Below are 21,558 nucleotides of genomic sequence, written 5' to 3' on the forward strand. Positions count from 1 at the left end.
GCCCCAAATCATGGTACATGACACAAAACCCAATGGCGAGCAAAATAAATGGAAACTATATGGGAAAATAGAAATTAACATTGTATAAGACAGCAACAAAATAGTACTATCTAATTTGTGGGGTTAAATATGGAGAACTAAAATTTTAAATTATAGCATATATATTGAGGGATGGGCAAAAATAGTGATTACATTTTGAATCTGTTAAGTTAAACATGCTTGTTAGAACCACAAAAAAATTAAAAGAGCATCATTTTCAATGAAGGAGAAAGATGGAATTTCTTTAAAAAATTGTTAAATCTCTGTCAATCCAAAAGAAAGGAGACAATATGTATATAAAAATCAAGGCACAAAGCACAAAATAAGATGGTAGAAAGAACTCCAAATATATCAGTAACCACAATAAATATTAAGGGACTACATTCTTCAATAAAAGAAAAGATCCATATATCACCACCTGTTTTGTAAATATTATGTTATTGGAACGTAGTTCCATTTGTTGATTTACAGAGTGTCCAAAGCTGTCTTTGTGCTACAACAGCAAAGTTGAGCTCTTCAACAAAGTCTCACTCTAGGTATTCCTAGTTACTATACATCTCTCTGCCTATTTGTATGGGAGTAATCTGTACAAGCTTTTAATGTTCTGACTTAATTTCATGGGCATCACTGGGGGCCAAAGGCTTACTACAATCTTCTTCTTGACCTAGTGGCAAAACCTACTGCCCTGGTAAGGGCAATAGCTACAGCATCTAACTTAGTGAAGGCTTCTGCAGATTTTGTTTTAGGGTCCCCTTTAAACTTGATGCATCTTATGATGTACAATCTTTGTTGCTTGCTGAAAATACACATTTCTGAGCAAGTGGGCTTACCCCCTATGAAATCGAAATCATATTATTTTCTCTTCCACATATTTCGTTCGTTGATACAAAATTTTAAATGCTGCTACTCTTCTATTACCTGGAGAACGAGAAACCCCCGACTGTTTAACCTCTATGTGTGTACGACCTATACTCCAAATTAATTCATTAGGAAATCCAGACTTAAACTTCTCTGTTGATGGATCATATCTTAAGACCTACACAGAAAAATATTAGGAGAGATACACCATAACAGGTCTCACTTCACCTCTAGAATATGACCCCTTGGAAGAGGCAAAATTTGCCTAGATGGCAGAACTCATTACACTCACCAAGGCTTGCTGGTTACTTAAAGATAAGAGCATTGATATATAAACTGATAGCAGATATGCTTTGGGGGTAGACCATGATTTTAGAATGCTTTGGATACAATAAGAATTCTTAGTTTCAGCAGGAAATCCAATTAAGATCAGTTAGCAAAATAGAGAATTTTTTTAAGTGCTCTAATACTTCCTAAGGTGCTAGTTATTAAAAAGGTCAGAACTCACCCCCAAAAGGGCTAACCCTCAACAAAATATCCTGGCTGATCAGTGTGTGAGACAGGCATCTCTTGCTAAGATCCTAGCATCCATGAAATCCCCAAAGACCAAGTTTTTAAAGAGACTCAAAAAGGCTATTACAGAATGCCAGCAATTAGATCCAGAGTCAAAAAGAGGTGCTGGGAGAAATCTAGATGCAAATCATAGAAAGATCACTTCTGGCATTCTCAGCATGGAATGTTGTAAAGTTTACATGAAATTACTCACCACAGTAAGGAAAAATTGGCCACTGTACTGAATCAACATTGGTTCATGTATTAGGGTTCTCCAGGGAAACAATCAATAGAAGACGTATGGTTATAGGAGAGAGATCAAGAAGGCAGAGTAGGAGGACGCTGGTTTCACCTCCCCTCATGAACACCTCCAAACTACAACTACATATAGAGTGACTCTTGCTGAAATCAACCTGGGGACTAGCTACAGTTTCTACAACCAAGGCTGTAAAGAAAGATCCACATGGCATCTGGTAGGAAGGGAGAAGTGGTCAGGTTGGGACCTACACTCCTAGTAGGAGACACAGAAGAAGAGGGATCACAGGCTCAGGGATCCTCCCTGGGGGGTGAGAGATTCAAGCCACATATTAGGTACCCCAGCCGTGGAGTCCGACACCAGGAAGACAAGCCCCCTTATTTAGTTTGAAAATGACTGGGGCTTACTGGAGGGCTGTAAGAAACCAAGACTCCACTTTTGAAGAACAGGTGCACAGACTTGCTTACTCATAGTCACACTGGATGCAACAGACTAAAAACTGCCTGGGGCTCTGGCCTGCTTCCCAGGACTGCCCTGGTGTATCCTCCAGCCCACACCAAGCTCCTGTTCCAGCCCTTCTTGCTCCCGTGCTGCTTCCCACTAAGGTGGAGGCTGCTAAGGAGAGTGTGTACACTTGAATGAAATGAAGCTGCCTGGGACCCTCCTGACCAGAGGCAGCCATTGCCAGCATGTGCATCAGTGCACACACTTGGGAGGGAGTGAAACCAGCTAAGCAGTGTAGTACCAACCTCTACAGTCCCAATCCAGCCTCTAACCAAGGCACACACACTGGGGGAAAATGTGAAACCAGCAGAGAACTATACTCCCAAGCCCTCAGGCACCAGTCATGCCCCTAACCAAGGCAGAAACCGATATCACACCTGGGAGAAACACAACTCCCTCAGAGTTCCGGCTCCAGACCCTCAGGCTCTGATCCACCCCCCTTCCCCCATTGGGTGGTGATGGCCATGGAGCCTAGGAGAAACCCCAGCTTGCACCTGGCTCTGGCTCTAGCCCTACCCCCTCACGAAGACTGTGGTTGCCGGCACACCCTGGGGGGAGATGCAGCCCATGTTCACTTCAGATCCAGCTCTCCCACCAAAGCTGCTGGGGACATGCCAACCACACAGGGAGGCTCCCACACAAGGACACGCTATCAAGACTGGGATATGTAAGTGTTCTACCTAATTTTATAGAGACAGAGAAAGTTAGGCAAAATGAGAAGGCAGAGGAACATGTTTTAAGCAAAAGAACAAGGAAGAAAATGCTAATGAAACAGACATAATTTCCCTAATAAAGAGTTCAAAGCAATCATAATAAGAATGATAACTGAACTTGAGGAAAGAATAGATGAACACAGTGAGAATTTTAACAAAGAACTAGAAAATATAAAAAGAACCAGACAGAGCTAAAGAACACAATAACTGAAACGAAAAATACACTAGCGAGAATAAACAGATTAGGTGATACAGAATGCATAAGCGATCTGGAAGATAGAATAATGGAAATCACCTAGTCAGAACAGCAAAAAGAAAACCAAATTTTAAAAATGAGTACAGTTGGGCTTCCCTGGTGGCGCAGTGGTTGAGAGTCCGCCTGCCGATGCAGGGGACACGGGTTCGTGCCCCGGTCCAGGAAGATCCCACATGCCACGGAGCGGCTGGGCCCGTGAGCCATGGCCGCTGAGCCTACACGTCCGGAGCCTGTGCTCCGCAACGGGAGAGGCCACAACAGTGAGAGGCCTGCGTACCGCAAAAAAAAAAAGAGTACAGTTTAAGGGACCTCTGTGACAACATCAAGCATACACATAAAGAAAGAATATGTATGTGTGTGTGTGTATGTGTGTGTGTATACACACATATATATATATGAAGAGATTTATTACAGAAATTGGCTCACATGGTTATGAAGGCCACAGAGGCCGGCAATCTGCTATCTGCAGGCTGGCCAAACAGGAAAGCCAGTGATAAAATTCAGTCCGAGTCCAAAGCCCCAAAAACCAGAAGCTCTGGTGTCCAAGGGTAAGAGGAGAGTGAATCTACCCTTTCTCAGCCTTTCTGTTCTATGTGGGCCCTCAACTTATCTGATGTTGTCCATCCACATTGGTGAGGGTGGATCTTCTTTATTCAGTCTACTGATTCAAATGCTAATCTCTTCCAGAAATATCCTCACAGATGCACCCAAAAATAATGTTTACCAGGATCTGGGCAGCCCTTAGCTCAGTCAGGTTGACACAAAATTACTCATCACAGCAGGGAAAGTTTGCTAAATTTGCTGGTGCATGTTTCATGTCACCAGCATTACCCTGGAAAAGCTGTAAAGTTGAACATGGACAGAAGCTCCCCATTCAGGTCCTCTTTGAACATGTCCAAATGGATTTCATACAAGTACACACTGCTATGGGTTTTAAATATGCCCTGGTCATTATTTGCTTATTCTCAGGATAGACTCGTCTTCCCTTGCCAGAAAGCTCTGGCTCTACAGTAGGAGAGAAACTACCATATTTCATGCCCCAACCTGGGGAATTCAAATCTAGCTCTCTAGTGTCAGGGGCAGCAATTTTTCTGGAACTGTTATTAAAGAGCTTTAATAAGTGGTAGGTAAAGCCCTACCACTTAATCAGAAAGTTTCTACAGGCAAACCTTGGAGATACATCAGGTTCAGTTCCAGACCACTGCAATAATGAATATTGCAATAAAGCGAGTCACACAAAATTTTCAGTTTCCCAGTGCATACAAAAGTTATATTTACATTATATTTTAGTCTAGTAAATATGCAATAGTATTATATCTAAAGAAAAACCGTGGACATTCCTTAATTTAAAAATATTGGGGACTTCTCTAGTGGTGCAGTGGTTAAGAGTCCGCCTGCCAATGCAGGGGACACGGTTCGAGCCCTGGTCTGGGAAGATCCCACGTGCTGCAGAGCAACTAAGCCCATGCGCCACAACTACCGAGCCTTCGCTCTAGAGCCCACGCTCCACAACAAGAGAAGCCACCACAATGACAAGCCTATGCACCGCAATGAAGAGTAGCCCCTGCTGTCTGCAACTAAGGAAAGCCCGTGCGCAGCAACGAAGACCCAACGCAGCCAATAAATAAATAAATATATTTATTTTAAAAAATATGTTTTATTGCTAAAAAATGATAACCATCATCTGAGCCTTCAGTGAGTCATAATCTTTCTGCTGGTGAAGGGTCTGGCCTCCATGTAGACGGCTGCTGACTGATCAGGGTGGTGGTTACTGAAGACTGGGGTGGCTGTGCTTTTTCTTAAAATAAGACAGAGATGAAGTTTGCCACATCGACTGACTCTTCCTTTCACGAACGAGTTCTCTATAGCATGTAAAGCTGTTGATATAACCATTTTACCCACAGTAGAACTTTTTTCAAAATTGGAGTTAATCCTCTCAAACCCTGCCACTGCTTTATCAATTAAGTTCATGTACTATTCTAAATCCTTTGTTGTCATTTCAACAATCTTCACAGCATCTTCGAGAGAAGTAACTCCCTCTCACGGAACCACTTTCTTTGCTCATCCATAAGCAACTCCTTATCCATTCAAGTTTTATCATGAGATTGCAGCAATTCAGCCACACCTTCAGGCTCCACTTCTAATTCTAGTCCTCTTGCAATTTCCACCACATCTGCAGTCACTTCCTCCACTGAAGTCTTGAACCCCTCAAATTCATCCATGAGGGTTGATATTTTGACCTCTTCCTGTGAATCACATATGCACTTAATGGCATCTAGAATGATGAATCCTTTCCAGAAGATTTTCAATTTACTTTGTCCAGATCCATGAGAGAAATTACTATCCATGGTAGCTTTAGCCTTAAGAAATGTATTTCTTAAATAGTGAGCCTTGAAAGTCGAAATGACTCTTTTATCCATGGGCTACAGAATGGATGTTACCAGGCATGAAAACAACATAAATCTCATTATATAACTCCAACAGAGCTCCTAGGTGACCAGATGCATTGTCAATAAGCAGTGATATTTTGAAAGGAATTTTTTTCCTAATAGTCGTTCTCAACAGTAAAACATTCAGTAAGCCACGTTGTAAACAGATGTGCTGTCATCCAGGCTTTGTTGTTGCACTTACAGAGCACAAGCAGAGTCAACTTAGCATAATTCTTAAGGGGCCTCAGGTTTTTGGAATGGCAAATGAGCACTGGCTTCAACTTAAAGTCCCCAGTTGCATTAGCCCCTAACAAGAATCAGCCTGTCCTTTGAAGCTTTGAAACCAGGCATGACTTTTCCTCTCTAGCTATGAAAATCCTAGATGGCATCTTCTAATATAAGCCTGTTTAGTCTACATTGAAGATCTGTTGTTTAGTGTAGCCATCTGTATTAATGGTCTCAGCTAGATCTTCTGGATAAACTTGCTGCAGCTTCTACATTAGCACTTGCTGCTTCTCCTTGAACTTTTATGTTATGGAGACGGCTTCTTTCCTTAAACCTTATGGACCAACCTCTGTTAGCTTCAAACTTTCTTCTGCAGCTTCCTCACCTCTCTCAGCCTTCACAGAATGGAAGAGAGTTAGGGCCTTGCTCTGGATTAGGCTTTGGCTTAAGGGAATGTTGTGGCTGTTTTGATTTTCAATCCAGACCACTCAAACTTTCTCCATATCAGCAAATAAGGCTGTTTTGCTTTCTTAACATTCATGTAGCACTTTTAATTTCCTTTAAGAACTTTTCCTTTTCCTTCACAACTTGGCTAACTGACACAAGAGGCTCAGCTTTCAGCCTGTCTTGGCCTTCGACATGTCTTCCTCACTAAGCTTACTCATTTCTAGCTTTTGATTTGAAGTGAGAGACATGCAACTCTTTCTCTCACTGAAACACTTAGAAGCCGTTGCAGGGTTATTAATTGGCCTAATTCCAATATTGCTGTTTCTAAGGAGATAGGGAGGCCCAAGGAGGAGATGGGGGTGAACAGCTGGTCAATGGAGCAGTCAGAACACACGCAATTTATCAATTAAGGTTGCAATCTTATCGGGGCACAGTTTGTGGCACCCCAAAATAATTACAATAGTAATATCAAAGATCACTGATCACCATAACAAATATAATAATGAAAAACTTTGAAACATTGCAAGAATTACCAAAATGTGACTCAGACACAAAGTGAGCAAATGTTGTTGCAAAAATGGTGCTGATTTACCTGCTCGACACAGGGCTGCCACAAATCTTCAATTTGTAAAAAATATAGTATTTGCAAAGAGCAATAAAACAAAGCACCATAAAATGGGGTATGCCTGTATCCATATTGCCTCCAATTTCTAGGAAAAGTAGAAAGAGCAAATGGAATTCTGAAACTCAGTTTAGCAAAGCTCTCAGTCTCTCAAAGTTCTATGGTCTAAGATCTTCTCATTGGCTTTAATGACTCCTCTGGGCTTCATCAGCTCTTGGCTTATGATTAAGTAACACGCCTGTCCAGACATCTAGGAATATTTCATTGGATCCTAGACTCCACACACTACTAGCAAGTAGACATGACTAAATATTGCAAGGAGCTCATGCAATACACCCAGCCTTGTCATCAACAGGTATGAGCAGCCTTTCCTCAAAATCCTCCTAAACCTTGCACAACCTAAAACCAAAGATTTAGTCTTCAGGGACAGACAATTTACTCATGAACTGGTTAAAGCATGCAATCGAACTAACTGCTGGAATTGTACACATTTTCCTTTGGGAGGAGCACCCGGCTTTCCTTGGTTCTACTTCCGTATAATGGTATCAGATGATTTTCTGGGTAACTGACAACTGTTTTATTAGGTGACTTTTTGGATGGCAAACACAAGTATAGCCAGAAATCTAAAATCCCCTGTCATCATAGATCTAGATGATGATCATCTAGGTGAAAAACAAATACTCTTCTTTCCACCAAAACTAATACTTGGGACCTTCTGTGGGAGCTAGCTTTCACAGATACAGAGCTTGGGAGAGAACTAGGGAATAGATGGTGCATGTTTGGAAGCTGTCTCACTTTATCCAGTTTTAGAGGTAAAACACACTATTTCTTTCACTTTAGATCTGCCTAATTAATGGTCTTGACACTTCATCACCTGGAGCCAGACTACTCTTAAGTGGCCCCCAAATCATAAAAAACTATTTGACAACCCATAGGGGTATTTTGACCAAAAATAGATGACTGAGTGGCACCAATGACCAGATTTGTAACACAAAATTGAATATGTAACACAATTACATCTTTTTTTGTTTGTTTGTTTGACTGCCCCTCGCGGCATGCAGGATCTTAGTTCCCTGACCAGGATCGAACCTGTGCCCCCGGCAGTGGAAGCACGGACTCTTCACCACTGGACTGCCAGGGAAGTCCCCTATATCTTAAACACAAAAGCCCACCATCTACTACCTGCAAAATGGACAGGGGGTAGTTACCTTGATAGAGGGATACCTGCCCTCAGGATAGTCTGACACGCTATGATTCAGAGAAACGCAGACAAAGGGGAGCTAGACAAAGCCACCAAGGCTATAAAGTTTCACCAAGGAACTCCTCATCCGAGAGGTTCAGGAAATTAAATGGAATAAGAGCCCATTAGATATAATATTGGTGTCTTGAGGGGGATCACGTGCTGTTTTAGGCAGGTAGGGGGAAATGGTGAGCTTATATCCTTCCAAACTTCTATGACATCTTTATTACTACTAAAGAGATCTGGTAAACTAACAAAGGAATTACAAAATTGGATAATTTGGCTAATAATCCCATATTTGGTACTGCAGGCTCATTACACTGGAAATAAAATCGGTTCATCCAGTTTAATTTGGGCACTCTTGGCTCAGGCATTAGAACTCTATAAACTTTGGTCATAACCCTTCCCTTGCTATTTGTTATACAGGGGCTCAGATGGGTGACTACAAGTTTTATAGCCACCATGCAACTGTCATCCCACCACATGATTAAAAAAATGATCCAGTAAAAGAACAGAAAAATCTAACACTTATGGATGCTGAAACAACCATCTAGGAAACCGGATACATGATAATGATGCTACAAAGAGCAGTGAAGCTCTGCAGTCAAGATCGTGAGATCACATCCCCAGTTGTGAATCCTTCAGCTCAGGCCAAAGAATGGCAATAAGGGGGCCATACTGATAACTGAACCCATCTGCACCCACACAGCTTACTATTAACAACTTTATTATTCGACTGTCTTCATTCACATGGCATTTATATTCTAGGAAACTTGCCCAGGAAGCTGAAGTTGCAAATAGCTTCATTGTTCAAGAACTTCTTCAATGTCATTTATCTGAACGCTAGACTATTCAATTGACCCTCAGCCAAGTTTATACTCCCTTCTCAGAATAATAGATGGCATTGAATGACTGTTTACTTTTCAAAATTTGCTTTAAAACCCTAGTCCTTAATATGTCCCATCATAAACAAGCCCTCAAATCAAACAATCATCTTAAACCAGATCCCAAAAGAACTCAATAACCTGCCTCTATCCAAGACACCACTAAGACTGTCAATGTAGTGACTGTCCTTACCATATATAGTAAGCAATAAACTCAGCTTTAGTTTATCAATAGGATGATTTTGGTGTATTTTCAGGAAGCTAGCATTCGACAAGAGCAGAAAGCTTAAATTATAAGGTACCATACAAAAAGTTCCATACAAGATTAGGGTAGTACGGTATAGGAAAAGTTACTACACTAATATTCCCCCAAAAGTGTATTTTAAGGAATACTAATGCCTTGGGGTGTTTAGAGTGTGTTAGTTTTAAAAGGGCTTCTATATTCAGATAAATCTGGGAAATATCAGGTTGAACAAAGCTCTTGTTGGTACAGGGACTGATGTATTGTGAGCATCCAGAAGGAACAACATACACAGGCTTTCCCAAACTCATTTCACCATGAAGATCTTCTTCATGAAACATTTTGTGAGACTAATGTTCTACAGAAGATAATCTGAGAAGCATTTAACTCTATACTAAAGTCAGCAATCCTAGGTTCGAGTCTTAATTGTAGCACTTACTAGTTGTGTAATCTCAAGCGGGTCTCTTGGCCTCTCAGAGTTTCAATTTTCTTATCTGTAAAAATAATAATAATAATAATAATACCTACCCCAAAATCAAGGTTTCTATGAGAGCCAAATGAAATAAAGCTTGTGAAAGCTCTTGGTAAACTCTAAAGCAATACACACAAGTAAAGTGTTTTTAACAATACCTCACATTAGAGATAAAGTAAATCAATGGGGATCATGAGATAGAGTATAGAAAATATTGTAATAAAATTTGTATTGCACAAAGTCTGATAACTGGCACCATTGGAGCTTTCTTTGGTGGTCTGCCTCAAGGTCAGTGGTAAACACTGCAGAATGAATACATTCAGCAAACAGTAAGCTGTCATAGTGCCAAGACATGAATGTGATCCACATGAACTTAACTTGGGCACTTCTCTTCTTACTATAAGTTTTATAATGATGCTTCACGTAAAAAAAAAAAAAAAAAAAAAAAAAGGGTTACAAAACCTCAGTGTACCTAACTGGTCTTTCTATTCCTTAGTACCAAGCATCAGATTCAATCTCACCTCCCTATATGAGGAGGCAGAAATGTTATTAATGCAACTAAATTTGAAAGATAATCATTCATCTTGCTGATTCTGTCTTTCCAACACAGACACAGAGAGAAATGAGACTACAGGCCTAAATGGTACAGTAATAGTCACCTGATAGATCTATAAGCCACAGACCTTTTTGATAAAAGACTTGGGTTCCATTTAACAACACGAACAGCGCATTTAAGTTTGCAGTGGTATAACATGGCATGGTTTCCACTAACCCCACTCAGAGAAAACTTCGTGAAGTAGAAAGAAATGAGTTAATGTAAGGACACCTGAATCCTCACTTTCTACTGCCTTTTATGAGCTGTCTAGTGAAGAAACTTCAGTTTACTCATCTCAGACTAGATGAGTTGTTCTCAGAGTTCAAAATTTTGTGTCCCAATAAAATTCTCCAAATTTAGGATACTCACAAGAAATTGTCAACTCTAAACTTTGGGCTTTTTTTAATTTAGCATTTTTAATTTTAAAAACATTAAGAAGTAGAAGAATATATCAGAATAAAAGATGGTCCTTTAATTTAATGAAAAAACATACTCACCACATTGTCCTGTCCTTGTGTACTATAATTTCTCTATAAGCTCATATGCAAAGGGGAGAATAAGTAACATCGTTCTGTACAATTTGTGTATCCTTGGATTAAAGCTTGCGGCCATTGCACAATCTGAACTCATACATAAACACCGAACATAACAAAAGAATTTTTACATGCTGCATCTAATTGCAAGTTATCGAGTCGTTTGGCTTCTCCAGCAATGATGTGTCAAAGCATCCATTGACAAGGAGCTCAAAAACCATATCAAGGGCTTCCCTGGTGGCGCAGTGGTTGAGAGTCCGCCTGCCGATGCAGGGGACGCGGGTTCGTGCCCCGGTCCGGGAGGATCCCACATGCCGCGGAGTGGCTAGGCCCGTGAGCCATGGCCGCTGAGCCTGCGCGTCCGGAGCCTGTGCTCCGCAATGGGAGAGGCCACAACAGTGAGAGGCCCGCGTACCGCAAAAAAAAGAAAAAAGAAAAAAAATCATATCAAAAAAAGTAATCAGGGCTTCCGGGAAGATGGCGGAAGAGTGAGACGCGGAGATCATCTTCCTCTCCACAGATACACCAGAAAAACGTCTACACGTGGAACAACTCCTACAGAACACCTACTGAACGCTGGCAGAAGACTTCAGACCTCCCAAAAGGCAAGAAACCCCCCCCCCCCCCCCACGTACCTGGGTAGGGCAAAAGAAAAAAGAAAAAACAGAGACAAAAGAATAGGGACGGGACCCGCACCAGTGGGCGGGAGCTGTGAAGGAAGTAAGATTTCCACACACTAGAAGCCCCTTCGCAGGCGGAGACTGCGGGTGGCGGAGGGGGAAAGCTTCGGAGCCGCGGGGGAGAGCACAGCAACAGGGGTGCGGAGGGCAAAGCGGAGAGATTCCCGCACAGAAGATCAAGGCCGACCGGCACTCACCAGCCCGAGAGAGGCTTGTCTGCTCGCCCGCCAGGGCGGGCGGGGCTGGGAGTTGAGGCTCGGGCTTCGGTCGGAGCGCCGGGAGAGGACTGGGGTTGTCGGCCTGAACACAGCCTGCAGAGGGTTAGTGCGCCACGGCTAGCGAGGAGGGAGTCCGGGGAAAAGTCTGGACCTGCCGAAGAGGCAAGAGACTTTTTCTTACCTCTTTGTTGCCTGGTGCGCGAGGAGAGGGGATTAAGAGCGCTGCTTAAAGGCGCTCCAGAGATGGGCGCGAGCCGCGGCTAAAAGCGCGGACCCCAGAGACGGGCATGAGACGCTAATGCTGCTGCTGCCGCCACCAAGAAGCCTGTGTGCGAGCATAGGTCACTCTCCACACCTCCCTCCCGGGAGCCTGTGCAGCCCGCCACTGCCAGGGTCCCGGGATCCAGGGACAAGTTCCCCGGGAGAACGCACGGCGCGCCTCAGGCCGGTGCAACGTCACGGTGGCCTCGGCCGCCGCAGGCCCGCCCCGCACTCCAAGCCCCTCCCCCCCCCCCCCCCCCCCGCCCCCGCCTGAGTGAGCCAGAGCTCGCGAATCAGCGGCTCCTTTAACCCCATCCTGTCTGAGCGAGGCCAAATCCAAACCTGAGGCCCTGGGAGCTGTGAGAACAAAGAAGAGAAAAGGAAATCTCTCCCAGCAGCCTCAGAAGCAGCGGATTAAAGCTCCACAATCAACTTGATGTACCCTGCATCTGTGGAATACATGAATAGACAACGAATCATCCCAAATTAAGGAGGTGGACTTTGGGAGCAAGATTTATTTTTTCCCCTTTTCCTCTTTTTGTGAGTGTGTCTGTGTATGCTTCTGTGTGAGATTTTGTCTCTATAGCTTTGCTTCCACCATTTGTCCTAGGGTTCTATACGGCCGTTTTTTTTGTTTGTTTGTTTCTTTTTTCTCTCTTAAAAATTATTTTTTTATTTTAATAACTTTATTATATTTTATCTTACTTTCTTTTATTTTACTTTATCTTCTTTCTTTTCTTCCTTCCTTCCCTCCTTCCTTCCTTGCTCCCTCCCGCCCTCCCTCCTTTCTTTCTTTCTACTTCTACTAATTCTTTCTTTCTACTTTTTCTCCCTTTTATTCTGAGCCCTGTGGATGAAAGGCTCTTGGTGCTCCAGCCAGGAGTCAGTGCTGTGCCTCTGAGGTGGGAGAGCCAACTTCAGGAAACTGGTCCACAAGAGACCTCCCAACTCCACATAATATCAAATGGCAAAAATCTCCCAGAGATCTCCGTCTCAACACCAGCACCCAGCTTCACTCAACGACCAGCAAGCTACAGTGCTGGACATCCTATGCCAAACAACTAGCAAGATAGGAACACAACCCCACCCATTAGCAGAGAGGCTGCCTAAAATCATAATAAGGCCACAGACACCCCAAAACACACCACCAGACGTGGAACTGCCCACCAGAAAGACAACATCCAGCCTCATCCACCAGAACACAGGCACTAGTCCCCTCCACCAGGAAGCCTACACAACCCACTGAACCAACCATAGCCACTGGGGACAGACATCAAAAACAGCGGGAACTACGAACCTGCAGCCTGCAAACAGGAGACCTCAAACACAGTAAGATAAGCAAAATGAGAAGACAGAAAAACACACAGCAGATGAAGGAGCAAGATAAAAATGCACCAGACCTAACAAATGAAGAGGAAATAGGCAGTCTACCTGAAAAAGAATTCAGAATAATGATAGTAAAGATGATCCAAAATCTTGGAAATACAATAGACAAAATGCAAGAAACATTTAACAAGGACATAGAAGAACTAAAGATGAAACAAGCAATGATGAACAACACAATAAATGAAATGAAAAATACTCTAGATGGGATCAATAGCAGAATAACTGAGGCAGAAGAACAGATAAGTGACCTGGAAGATAAAATAGTGGAAATAACTACTGCAGAGCAGAATAAAGAATAAAGAATGAAAAGAACTGAGGACAGTCTCAGAGACCTCTGGGACAACATTAAACACACCAACATTCGAATTATAGGGGTTCAAGAAGAAGAAGAGAAAAAGAAAGGGACTGAGAAAGTTTTTGAAGAGATTATAGTTGAAAACTTCCCTAATATGGGAAAGGAAATAGTTAATCAAGTCCAGGAAGCACAGAGAGTCCCATACAGGATAAATCCAAGGAGAAATATGCCAAGACACATATTAATCAAACTGTCAAAAATTAAATACAAAGAAAACATTAAAAGCAGCAAGGGAAAAACAACAAATAACACACAAGGGAATCCCCATAAAGTTAACAGCTGATCTTTCAGCAGAAACTCTGCAAGCCAGAAGGGAGTGGCAGGACATATTTAAAGTGATGAAGGAGAAAAACCTGCAACCAAGATTACTCTACCCAGCAAGGATCTCAATCAGATTTGATGGAGAAATTAAAGCCTTTACAGACAAGCAAAAGCTGAGAGAGTTCAGCACCACCAAATCAGCTTTACAACAACTGCTAAAGGAACTTCTCTAGGCAACAAACACAAGAGAAGGAAAAGACCTACAATAACGAACCCAAAACAATTAAGAAAATGGGAATAGGAACAGACATATCAATAACTACCTTAAATGTAAATGGACTAAATGCTCCCACCAAAAGACACAGATTGGCTGAATGGATACAAAAACAAGACCCATATATTTGCTGTCTACAAGAGACCCACTTCAGACCTAGAGACACATACAGACTGAAAGTAAGGGAATGGAAAAAGATATTTCATGCAAATGGAAACCAAAAGAAAGCTGGAGTAGCAATTCTCATATCAGACAAAATAGACTTTTAAATAGACTATTAGAAAAGACAAAGAAGGACACTACATAATGATCAAGGGATCGATCCAAGAAGATATAACAATTGTAAATATTTATGCACCCAACATAGGAGTACCTCAATACATAAGGCAAATACTAACAGCCATAAAAGGGGAAATCGACAATAACACATTCATAGTAGGGGACTTTAACACCCCATTTTCACCAACGGACAGATCATCCAAAATGAAAATAAATAAGGAAACACAAGCTTTAAATGATACATTAAACAAGATGGACTTCATTGATATTTATTGGACATTCCATCCAAAAACAACAGAATACAAATTTTTCTCAAGTGCTCATGGAACATTCTCCAGGATAGATCATATCTTGGGTCACAAATCAAGCCTTGGTAAATTTAAGAAAATTGAAATCATATCAAGTATCTTTTCCGATCACAATGCTATGAGACTAGATATCAATTACAGGAAAAGATCTGTAAAAAATACAAACACATGGAGGCTAAACAATACAATACACTACTTAATAATGAAGTGATCACTGAAGAAATCAAAGAGGAAATTAAAAAATACCTAGAAACAAATGACAATGGAGACACGACGACCCAAAATCTATGGGATGCAGCAAAAGCAGTTCTAAGAGGGAGGTTTATAGCAATACAATCCTACCTTAAGAAACAGGAAACATATCAAATAAACAACCTAACCTTGCACCTAAAGCAATTAGAGAAAGAAGAACAAGAAAACCCCAAAGTTAGCAGAAGGAAAGAAATCATAAAGATCAGATCAGAAATAAATGAAAAAGAAATGAAGGAAACAAGAGCAAAGATCAATAAAACTAAAAGCTGGTTCTTTGAGAAGACAAACAAAATTGATAAACCATTAGCCAGACTCATCAAGAAAAAAAGGGAGAAGACTCAAATCAACAGAATTAGAAATGAAAAAGGAGAAGTAACAACTGACACTGCAGAAATACAAAAGGTCATGAGAGATTACTACAAGCAACTATATGCCAATAAAATGGACAACCTGGAAGAAATGGACAAATTCTTAGAAATGCACAACCTGCCAAGACTGAATCAGGAAGAAATAGAAAATATGAACAGACCAATCACAAGCACTGAAATTGAAACTGTGATTTAAAATCTTCCGACAAACAAAAGCCCAGGAACACATGGCTTCACAGGCAAATTCTATCAAACATTTAGAGAAGAGCTAACACCTATCCTTCTGAAACTCTTCCAAGATATAGCAGAGGGAGGAGCACTCCCAAAGTCACTCTACGAGGCCACCATCACCCTGATACCAAAACCAGACAAGGATGTCACAAAGAAAGAAAACTAAAGGCCAGTATCACTGATGAACATAGAGCAAAAATCCTCAACAGAATACTAGCAAACAGAATCCAACAGCACATTAAACGGATCATATACCATGATCAAGTGGGGTTTATTCCAATAATGCAAGGATTCTTCAATATACGCAAATCAATCAATGTGTTACACCATATTAACAAATTGAAGGAGAAAACCATATGATCATCTCAATAGATGCAGAGAAAGCTTTCGACAATATTCAACACCATTTATGATAAAAACCCTGCAGAAAGTAGGCATACAGGGAACTTTCCTCAACATAATAAAGGTCATATATGACAAACCCACAGCCAACATCGTCCTCAATGGTGAAAAACTGAAAGCATTTCCACTAAGATCAGGAACAAGACAGGGTTGCCCACTCTCACCACTCTTATTCAACATAGTTCTGGAAGTTTTAGCCACAGCAATCACAGAAGAGAAGGAAATAAAAGGAATCCAAATCGGAAAAGAAGAAGTAGAGCTGTCACTGTTTGCAGATGACATGACACTATACATAGAGAATACTAAAGATGCTACCAGAAAACTACTAAAGCTAATCAATGAATTTGGTAAAGTAGCAGGATACAAAATTAATGCACAGAAATCTCTGGCATTCCTATACACTAATGATGAAAAATCTGAAAGTGAAATCAAGAAAACACTCCCATTTACCATTGCAACAAAAAGAATAAAATATCTAGGAATAAACCTACCTAAGGAGACAAAAGACCTGTATGCAGAAAATTATGACACTGATGAAAGAAATTAAAGATGATACAAATAGATGGAGAGATATACCATGTTCTTGGATTGGAAGAATCAACATTGTGAAAATGACTCTACTACCCAAAGCAATCTACAGATTTAATGCAATCCCTATCAAGCTACCACTGGCATTTTTCACAGAATTAGAACAAAAAATTTCACAATTTGTATGGAAACACAAAAGACCCCGAAGAGCCAAAGCAATCTTGAGAACGAGAAATGGAGCTGGAGGAATCAGGCTCCCTGACTTCAGACTATACTACAAAGCTACAGTAATTAAGACAGTATGGTACTGGCACAAAAGCAGAAAGATAGATCAATGGAACAGGATAGAAAGCCCAGAGATAAACCCATGCACATATGGTCACCTTATCTTTGATAAAGGAGGCAGGAATGTACAGTGGAGAAAGGACAGCCTCTTCTGTAAGTGGTGCTGGGAAAACTGGACAGGTACATATAAAAGTATGAGATTAGATCACTCCCTAACACCATACACAAAAATAAGCTCAAAATGGATTAAAGACCTAAATGTAAGGCCAGAAACTATCAAACTCTTAGAGGAAAACATACGCAGAACACTCTATGACATAAATCACAGCAAGATCCTTTTTGACCCACCTCCTAGAGAAATGGAAATAAAAACAAAAATAAACAAATGGGACCTAATGAAACTTCAAAGCTTTTGCACAGCAAAGGAAACCATAAACAAGACCAAAAGACAACCTCAGAATGGGAGAAAATATCTGCAAATGAAGCAACTGACAAAGGATTAATCTCCAAAATTTATAAGCAGCTCATGCAGCTCAATATCAAAAAAACAAACGACCCAATCCAAAAATGGGCAGGAGACCTAAATAGACATTTCTCCAAAGAAGATATACAGACTGCCAACAAACACATGAAAGAATGCTCAACATCATAAATCATTAGAGAAATGCAAATCCAAACTACAATGAGATATCATCTCACACCAGTCAGAATGGCCATCATCAAAAAATCTAGAAACAAAAAATGCTGGAGAGGGTGTGGAGAAAAGGGAACCCTCTTGCACTGTTGGTGGGAATGTAAATTGATACAGCCACTGTGGAGAACAGTATGGAGGTTCCTTAAAAAACTACAAATAGAACTACCATATGACCCAGCAATCCCACTACTGGGCATATACCCTGAGAAAACCATAATTCAAAGAGTCATGCACCAAAATGTTCATTGCAGCTCTATTTACAATAGCCCGGAGATGGAAACAACCTAAGTGTCCATCATCGGATGAATGGATAAAGAAGATGTGGCACATATATACAATGGAATATTACTCAGCCATAAAAAGAAACGAAATTGAGCTATTTGTAATGAGGTGGATAGACCTAGAATCTGTCATACAGAGTGAAGTAAGTCAGAAAGAGAAAGACAAATACCGTATGCTAACACATATATATGGAATCTAAGAAAAAAAAATGTCATGAAGAACCTAGGGGTAAGACAGGAGTAAAGACACAGACCTACTAGAGAATGGATTTTAGGATATGGGGAGGGGGAAGGGTAAGCTGTGACAAAGCGAGAGAGTGGCATGGACATATATACACTAACAAACGTAAGGTAGATAGCTAGTGGGAAGTAGCCGCATAGCACAGGGAGATCAGCTCGGTGCTTTGTGACCGCCTGGAGGGGTTGGATAGGGAGGGTGGGAGGGAGGGAGATGCAAGAGGGAAGAGATATGGGAACATATGTATATGTATAACTGATTCACTTTGTTATAAAGCAGAAACTAACACACCATTGTAAAGCAATTATACTCCAATAAAGATGTAAAAAAAAAAAGTAATCATACTCTTTGCATGTCTGCAAAAAAAACCTTCAAAAATAGCTCAAATTACAATGCAAGTTACATAGTCTATTAAGCAGTAGGGCTATTCAACTGAAATCCCCTTTCATAAACATTAGATTAAGAAACATTCCATATTGAGCTGTTTGCACGTGCTAAGTTATAACTGGCATTTTCACATACATTATCTCATTTAATCTTGACAATAAACAAAAAATAAACTAAAAAAAAAAACCCACATATTTCAGAAGACATAAACATACCTCAGCCTTTACTTCCTCCTCAAAGGGGACAAAATGGCAAAATAATTCTTCCTTACCACCTTCAAATTTACACTGCTCCCGTTCTCAGGAGAAGACTCAAGTTACTGTCAAAAGGACATGTAAGATTTTGCATACTAAACACAAAATCCACATAAAATAGGATTTAAACTTGCCCCTAGTAAGCGAGGATGGAGTCAAGCTTCCCCTGAAGCACAGGGCTGCAAAGAAATGCAGAACTTAAAATCTGGGTTCTGGTGTGAATGATGACACCAGTGCTTACCATGAGAGTAAAGGCAGAAGAGTTTTTCTTTTCCTGCTCCCCCATCTCAGTAGATTGAGGACCCAAGTGAGGTCCTAGTGACACTCACACAGCTTACTGTCAACATTAATAGCTTTACTATTTGACTGTCTTCCTTCACAAGGAATTAATATTCTAGGAAACTTGCCCAGGAAGCTAAAGTTACAAATAACTTTAATGTTCAAGAATTTCCCCAGTCATTTATCTGAACACTAGACTACTCAACTTTCCCTCATTTCATAAATATGAAAATCAGTGTCCAGAGAGGCGGCAGTTGCATTCCTGTTCAGGGGTGGAGACAAGATTTGAAGCCAGGTCCCTTGACCTCTGCCCAGAAGTCTCCCCCCAACACTACACTTCGTATCAAACTAACAATAAGTTCCAGGCCCCAAAGAGTTGACAGTCAGCTTTTCGAGACAACAGATGAGAGCAATGTTTATCTTGTTGAAGGTAGAGAACCTCAGAAATCACTTTACTCACAAATCGAGGCCTAGAGATGTATCGTGGTTGCTCCATGTCCGTTAATTGGTATAATAAATGCAAGAGAAGAAATATTACAAGATAGTATATGATTTAACTGCCAGAGAATGGTAAAAACCCACAAAATAGTTTCTTTCTGAAATAAATGACTGTGGGCCAGAAAGGACTCACAGGATTTGAGCTGACTCTTGAAGCAACAGATGGAATGAGGCAGGCTCAGAGAACAACAGTTCATTTGTTAAAGTAGCTTCAGGAACACTAGTTGGGTTGGGGCTGGAAAGATAGGGTTAAGAGCATTTACAATTTCCAACCAAGTATACACTTGATTCTGTGGAAACAGAAAGACTAAAGTTTAGAGAAGGTTTCTTAGGAATGCCTTGGTAGCAATATGTTGAAACTTCCTAAGTACTTACTTGAGTTGATACATTCTAACCCACTAGCAACCTTCTTTCTACTACATGCTTTAGTAAAGCACTGAAGCTTAGGAAGTTTAAAAAAACACTTAATTACTTAAGTTATTCTTCCAAGTGAAGTATCAAGATAGTTTCAAGGAATTTAAAACATAACTCTCTCAATTATGCTTAGATTTAAAAGAAGTTTCAGATAAATCAAACCTCTATTTGCTCAACTGACTTCTTATATTTTCATTTTCAGGATACAACCAGTCTGAGTTGTGATACTACAATGGGAACAGGCTTATAAGTAGTGTCACACATAGCCAAATGGGTAAAAAAGAAGGACAGCTGATTTCATTAATGGCCACAATACAGTACTGATATTATCACCATTTGTAATGAATGAATCAAAACTAAAAAATCATTAAAGGAGAAGGAACATTTTAGATGTTTAGTTCAAGTATGTAACTGAATCTTACTACTTATAGAGTATCAAAGTTCCAATTTAAACTTATGTTTTTCTAATTTCAATGGCTCTAAAACAGGTGCAAAAGTTGCTGGATATGAAATACCAACATATCTAAATCTGCAAGTAGGATATTCAATTTAAAATTTACTTTTAGAATTACACAATTATACTCAGTATGACCACTCATTTAAATTCCAACCCAAAACAATTATGATTAACAAAATACCCACATCAAAAGTAATTTGTCAATCATACCTCAGTAAAGCTTGGGAAAAAAAATTATCGAAAGAATTCTAACTTAAATTATGCAATGAATCAGAATATCCTAGGTAACTTTAAAATGAGTTAAAATGTTCATTCAAAAATGTTTATCTAATCACGAGTCCAGTACTATGCCTTTTTATGCATCGGGCTCAATAAGAACACAACTGACTAGAGAGAAAACTGCTTTCAAAAGCATCATTTATGGTAATAACCTCGATTCTTTATGCAGTACCCAAAACACAAGACTGCAAGTACTGAATTCTGGTATTTCTGAATATATTTGTTGCAATATCTGATAAGAGTGAAATTTTTAAATTTATATTGTAATTTCATATATAAATTGCTAAATCTGCAGTACTCGTGCTGAAAAAAAAAAAAGCATGATTTGAAATCTTGTGGTTTCTGATTGTACCTATTTCTGCCCTAGCTCTCTGAGCCTGTTCACATGTAATGCTCAGATATCACATACTGTAGTCAGACTAAATGAATTATTACAGGAAAAGAGCACAGCTCCAATACTCAATGAATGAAGAATGTTCCCCATGGAACCTTCATTCAAACTACTGTCAGTCTTGCTCATTTAAGTATTTAGGCAATACGTGGTAGAATACTGCATTTTCTAGTGGAGTGATCAGATTTCAATACTTCAGTGCTGGAGCTGAATGACTGAGGCATCCTGGGGAGCAGCGTTCTCCAGGATGCTGATATTGCACCTTATTCCCTCCTAGATGATCTGTTGCTAAGCTGCCATGTGGAGCCCCTTTAAACCAATGCAGAAACAAAAGGGGTCTGTTAAAGGTAAAATGATCCCAATATAGTTTCTGTAAGCCTCTGGTGTGACAGAAAATTGATTATTCAGATGTCTACAGTGACAATCCTGAAG

General features: G+C 40.4%; 1 long non-coding RNA gene across 1 annotated transcript in view; it reads right to left on the minus strand.

Annotated features, from left to right (window-relative positions):
* Positions 1–9,727, minus strand: part of LOC141277975 (uncharacterized) — a 72,400-nt gene extending 62,673 nt beyond the window's left edge. The window contains exon 1 of the long non-coding RNA XR_012329981.1: positions 9,706–9,727. This is a non-coding gene — a long non-coding RNA (uncharacterized lncRNA). The remainder of the gene's footprint in view (positions 1–9,705) is intronic.
* Between the last annotated feature and the right edge of the window lie 11,831 nt (positions 9,728–21,558).

Source organism: Tursiops truncatus, chromosome 2 (assembly GCF_011762595.2).
Source record: "Tursiops truncatus isolate mTurTru1 chromosome 2, mTurTru1.mat.Y, whole genome shotgun sequence".
In the NCBI taxonomy this organism is placed as follows: domain Eukaryota; kingdom Metazoa; phylum Chordata; class Mammalia; order Artiodactyla; family Delphinidae; genus Tursiops; species Tursiops truncatus.